Here is a 6545-nt window from a genome sequence, read left to right on the forward strand (position 1 = left end):
CAGACGATGTGCGCGTGACGTCACGGGTTGTGGAGCTCCTCACATCTGAACATTGTTTACAATCATGGCCACCAGCAGCTAGAGCGATTCGGACCGAGAAAGCGACGATTTCCCCATTAATTTGAGCGAGAATGAAAGATTCGTGGATGAGGAAAGTTTGTGTGTAGCACTAGAAAGAAAAAAAAAAGGCGACGGCAGTGGGAGCGATTCAGCTGTTATTAGACACATTTACTAGAAAAATTCTGGAAAATCCCTTATCTGATTATTTTGTTACTAGTGTTTTAGTGAGATTTTAAAGTCATATCTGAAAGTCGGAGGGGTGTGGTGACCGCCGGTGTCTCTGAGTGAAGCCAAGGAAGTCGCGGCTGCCTCTTTGACAGCTGCAGGAAGAACGACACATGTTAACGCTAAAAGCCGACTTATTACCACAATTTTCTCACCAAAAACCTGCCGGTTGACTTGTGGTAGAGAGTGGTTTGACCGCTTTGTTCCATATTAAAAGCTTCACAACCTTACCAAAGAAGTGCATGTCTTCAGCTCATCACTGAACTTCTTCCGCCATTTAACTCCTAAAACTAAAATATATATTTGTGTTTTATATTCGTTCTCGCTTTATTTAAAAAATCCTTCGTAAAATATAGTTTTCCCCTCTTAACTCTTAAATGAAATAAACCCAGAATACAAGCTGGAAGGCTTTCGTTCTTTATTCAAAACATCATTTCCATTGTTTTGAAAATGCTAATACATTTGAACTTATAAATAATAAATTGGTATTTTAATAGTAGCACGCTTTGTGTATTATACTAATTACCCTTTTTTGAAGTTTTAGTATTGGGTCTATGTTTGTTTTATAAACATTCCCCCAGATTTCAACACAATACGTTAAATATCGAAAAATAAAACAATAATACAACATATGCAGGCATTTCTTATTCAGCACGTGTCTTACTTTATAAAGAATAGCAATAGATTTGGATATTTTATATATTATACAAACAAACAAAAGATACCATCCATGACACGAAACAAACCAAAAACTTGCACTGAGGCATGAATACAAAAAAACCTCACGTGGCGTGGTCAAAACAAAACCAGGAAGTGCAAAACAGGAAACAAGAGAGTCGAAAAAACTAAATATAACAGGATCGAACATAAAACCTGATTCACAGGCGTGACAAATTCAGCTAAAAAAAATGGTTTGACATGAATAAGTTATCATTAAATGATAAGAAAACTAAATTTATGGCGTGTAGCGGTGCAAGGACGAATTGTGAAGCAAAATTAAATCAAGTGGAAATTGATAGAAATTCACATTAAAGGAATGTATTTGTAAATTATGGTGGAAAATAAGTTTTTGGTCAATAACAAAAAATCAACTCAATACTTTGTAATATAACCTATGTTGGCAATTACAGATGACTAAAGGTCTTTACCAGGTTTGGCCCGTTCCTCCATGCAGGTCTTCGAGAGCAGTGATGTTTTGGGGCTGTCGCCGAGCAACACGGACTTTCAACTCCCTCCACAGATTTTCTATGGAGGTTGAAGTCTGGAGACTTTCAAATGCTTTTTACCGAGCCACTCCTTCGTTGCCCGGGCGGTGTGTTCGGGATCATTGTCATGCCGGAAGACCCAGCCACGTTTCATCTTCAAAGCAGGTTTTGGCTCCAAATCTCACGATACATGGCCCTATTCATTCTCTCCTTAACACGGATCAGCAGAAAAAACAGCCCCAAAGCATGATGTTTCCACCCCCATGCTTCACAGTAGGTGTGGTGTTCTTGGGTTCAATCCCGGGTTTGGGATCTTTCTGTGTGGCGTTTGCATGTTCTCCCCGTGACTGCGTGGGTTCCCCGGCTTCCTCCCACCTCCAAACACATGCACCTGGGGATAGGCCCCTCCCACCTCCAAAGACATGCACCTGGGGATAGGCCCCTCCCACCTCCAAAGACATGCACATGGGGAAAACCCCTCCCACTTCCAAAGACATCCACCTGGGGATAGGCTCCTCCCACCTCCAAAGACATGCACCTAGGGATAGGCCCCTCCCACCTCCAAACACATCCACCTAGGGATAGGCTCCTCCCACCTCCAAAGACATGCATCTGGGGATAAGCTCCTCCCACCTCCAAAGACATGGACCTGGGGATAGGCCCCTCCCACCTCCAAAGACATGCACCTGGGGATAGGCCCCTCCCACCTCCAAACACATCCAAATAGGGATAGGCTCCTCCCACCTCCAAACACATCCACCTAGGGATAGGCTCCTCCCACCTCCAAACACATCCACCTGGGGATAGGCTCCTCCCACCTCCAAAGACATGCACCTGGGGATAGGCCCCTCCCACATACAAAGACATGCTCCTGGGGATAAGCCCCTCCCACTTCAGAAGACATGCACCTGGGGATAGGCTCCTCCCACCTCCAAAGACAAGCACCTGGGGATAGGCTCCTCCCACCTCCAAAGACATGCACCTGGGGATAACCCCTCCCACTTCCAAAGACATGCAACTGGGGATAGGCCCCTCCCACCTCCAAAGACATGCACCTGGGGATAGGCCCCTCCCCTCTCCAAACACATCCACCTGGGGATAGGCTCCTCCCACCTTCAAAGACATCCACCTGGGGATAGGCCCCTCCCACCTCCAAAGTCATGCACGTGGGGATAGGCCCCTTCCACCTCCAAAGACATGCACCTGGGGATAGGCCCCTCCCACCTCCAAACACATCCACCTAGGGATAGGCCCCTCCCACCTCCAAACACATCCACCTAGGGATAGGCTCCTCCCACCTCCAAAGACATCCACCTGGGGATAGGCCCCTCCCACCTCCAAAGACATGCACCTGGGGATAGGCCCCTCCCACCTCCAAAGACATGCACCTGGGGATAGGCCCCTCCCACCTCCAAACACATCCACCTGGGGATAGGCCCCTCCCACTTCCAAACACATCCACCTGGGGATAGGCTCCTCCCACCTCCAAAGACATGCACCTGGGGATAAGGCCCCTCCCACCTCCAAAGACATGCACCTGGGGATAGGCCCCTCCCACCTCCAAAGACATTATTGATTAGCAACACTAAATGGTCCCTAGTGTGTGAATGTTGTCTGTCTGTGCTGGCCCTGCGATGAGGTGGCGACTTGTCCAGGGTCTACCCCGCCTTCCGCCCGATTGTAGCTGAGATAGGCACCAGTACATTATGGGGAAGAAATGCAACAAAGTGCTCCTTTGCAAAGTTTCTTTTGGCACTTTGGCCATGATGGACGTCAGATGATGAACAAGGAGCTTTGTTCAACGTCAGGGAGGAAACGACACTATCTACACACACACACACACACACACACACACACACACACACACACACACACACACACACACACACACACACACACACACACACACACACACACACACACACACACACACACACACACACACACACACACACACACACACACACACACACACACACTTCCCCTTTTCCCTCAAGGACAAAGTGAAATATCCAAGGTTGAGATCCTATTTGTAAGTTGCAGTGATGTTGGTGAGGAGGTATTGAGTTGTTTAAATGCCTACTGAAATAATAATAATAAAAATAATAATAATGGATTAGATTTATATTGCGCTTTTCTATTGTTATATACTCAAAGCGCTCACGGAGAAATGATATTTTGTTATCTAAACGGGGATAGCAGGTCCATTCTATGTCTCATACTTGATCATTTCCCCATATTTTTGCTGAAAGGATTTAGTAGAGAACATCCACGATTAAGTTGGCAACTTTTGGTCGCTAATAAAAAAGCCTTGCCTGTACCGGAAGTAGCAGATGATGTGCGCGTGACGTCACGGGTTGTGGAGCTCCCTCACATCTGAACATTCTTTACAATCATGGCCACCAGCAGCCAGAGTGATTCAGACCGAGAAAGCGACAATTTCCCCATCAATTTGAGCGAGGATGAAAGATTTCTGGATGAGGAAAGTTAGAGTGAAGCTCTAGAACAGGGGTAGGGAACCTACGGCTCTAGAGCCAGATGTGGCTCTTTTTGATGACTGCATCTGGCTCTCAGATAAATCTTAGCTGACGTTGCTTAACGCGATAAGTCATGAATAATTCCGCTAAAAATAACGTTCAAAATATAAAACATTCTCATGCATTTTAATCCATCCATCCGTTTTCCTACCGCACCTGTTAGAGAAGTCGCATTAATGGTAAGAAGTATTTGATTTGTTATTGGTTAGCTTCAAAATAACATTGTTATTAAAAGGAATAAGAGACTTATTATACTCTTAAAAATGTTGGTATTACTTAAAAATGCACACATTTTGTTCTATTCAGTGTTAAAAAAAAATATTATATGGCTCTCACGGAAATACATTTTAAAATATTTGGTTTCATGGTTCTCTTAGCCAAAAAGGTTCCCGTACCCTGCTCTAGAAGATTTTTTTTTTTTTTTTTTAAAAGGCGAGAGTGATTCAGATGTTATTAGACACATTTACTAGGATAATTCTGGAAAATCCCTTATCTGATTATCATGTTACTAGTGTTTTAGTGAGATTATAAAGTCATACCTGAAGGTCGGAGGGGTGCGGTGACCGCCAGTGTCTCTGATGGAAGCCACGGAGGAGCCAAGAAAGTCGCAGCTGCCTCTTTGGCAGCTGCAGCAGGACGCAGGCTCCGCTCATGTCTCCGGTAAGAGCCGACTTATTACCACAATTTTCTCACCGAATCCTGCAGTAGAGAAACATGTTCGCTCTGTTCCATATTAAAGCTTCACAACGAACAAAGAAACACTGGCTGTGTTTCGGTTGCTAAAGGCAGCTGCGATCCAACAACAGCATTCTTCTTTGACGTCTCCATTATTCATTGAACAAATTGCAAAATATTCAGCGACAAAGATGTCCAAAATACTGTGTAATTATGCGATTAAAGCGGACGACTTTTAGCCGTGGCAGTGTTCAATAATTTATTATATATATATAGTAAGTATATATATATATATATATATATATATATATATATATATATATATATATAATAAGACTACAAAACAATACTAATAAACCAAGGATATGAAGTGTAAAAAGACTCGAGTGTATGGTGTAAGGCCAAGTGTGGAAATGAACTAAAGTGTCTTACCAAAGTGTTGGAGGTGGTGTAGACAGGGGCGAGGCAGGCAGGGAAGTCCATGGCGGAAGCGGGGTCAAAACCAGGAGAGCGAGTCCAAAGTCCAAAAGAGGTCGGGGATCCAGAAAGGCCAAATGGGAGCCAGGAGGGAAGCAGCCTTGGGTCCACTGCTCCTTTATTGCCCTTGCCCTCATCAGTACCAGGTGAGCAGATTGATAATTGGCTGCAGGCTCGTTGCTGCGTGGGCGTGCTGCACTCAGCACGAGTGAGAGCGTGTCTGAGTCCACTGTCAGAAGAGGCGCCGCTTGGCGCACTGTTCGTACAGGCGCATGCCGCTCGAGGAGACGTGGGTTCGAATCCACCCCGTGACAAGTCGGCTTTTAAATAGTTGAGGGATGCCCCCCCTGGCACTAACACTGCGCACCTAGTTCAGGGCCACCATTGCAGACGGTGGCCAGGGTTTTAAAAGACCACGTCGCAAAAGTTTCGGGTGCTGTCATACGAACGCTTCGCGGTTCACTTGGTACTTTTACCCGAGGGATGTCCAAAGTGCGGCCCCGGAGCCATTTGGGGCTCCCAGGTCATTCCTTAACAGCCCCACGGCACATTTTAAAGGCCTACTGAAAGTCTGATAGTTTATATACCAATGATGAAATATTAACATTGCAACACATGCCAATACGGCCGCTTTAGTTTACTAAATTGCAATTTTAAATTTCCCGCGGAGTTTCCTGTTGAAAACGTCCCGGTATGATGACCTCGGGTTGGTGCGGACATTATTTTCCACCCCGATCCCAGCTATAAGTAGTCCGCTTTAATCGCATAATTCCACAGTATTCTGGACATCCGTGTTGCTGAATCTTTTTGCAATTTGTTCAATGAATAATGGAGACGTCAAAGAAGAAAGACGTAGGTGGGAGCTTTTAGCCTTTAGCTCGTTTAAAATTCACGAAGGTGAAGCTTTACTACGGAGCGAACATGGATGTCAACCAGCAGTTTTCGGTGAGAAAATTGTGCTAATAAGTCTGCTCTTACCGGAGACATCCCGGTAAGAGCCGCAGCTGCCATGACTTTCCTCGGAAACTCTGGCTGCGTTCAAATTTTTTTTATTTAACGGCATGCCAATACGGCCTTTTTAGTTTACTAAATTGCAACTTTAAATTTCCCGGCTAAAAGTCGTCTGATTTAATCGCATAATTACACAGTATTTTGGACATCTTTGTTGCTGAAACTTTTTGCAATTTGTTCAATTAATAATGGAGACGTCAAAGAAGAATGCTGTTGGTGGATTGCAACCGAAACACAGCCAGTGTTTTATTTGTTTGTTGTGAAGCTTTAATATGGAACGGAGCGGTCAAGCGAACATGTTTCCCGACCACATGTCAACTGGCAGTAATTGTGGTAATAAGTCGGCTCTTACCGG

At 44.9% G+C, this 6545-nt stretch overlaps 1 long non-coding RNA gene across 1 annotated transcript; it reads right to left on the reverse strand.

Annotated features, from left to right (window-relative positions):
* Positions 1–304: 304 nt before the first annotated feature.
* On the reverse strand, positions 305–5262 carry LOC133546111 (uncharacterized). Its single transcript, XR_009804990.1, has 3 exons — positions 5135–5262; positions 4567–4726; positions 305–380 (listed from the first exon to the last, which is right to left on the reverse strand). It is a non-coding gene; the product is annotated as an uncharacterized LOC133546111 (long non-coding RNA).
* Positions 5263–6545: the final 1283 nt, after the last annotated feature.

Source organism: Nerophis ophidion, linkage group LG29, assembly GCF_033978795.1.
Source record: "Nerophis ophidion isolate RoL-2023_Sa linkage group LG29, RoL_Noph_v1.0, whole genome shotgun sequence".
In the NCBI taxonomy this organism is placed as follows: domain Eukaryota; kingdom Metazoa; phylum Chordata; class Actinopteri; order Syngnathiformes; family Syngnathidae; genus Nerophis; species Nerophis ophidion.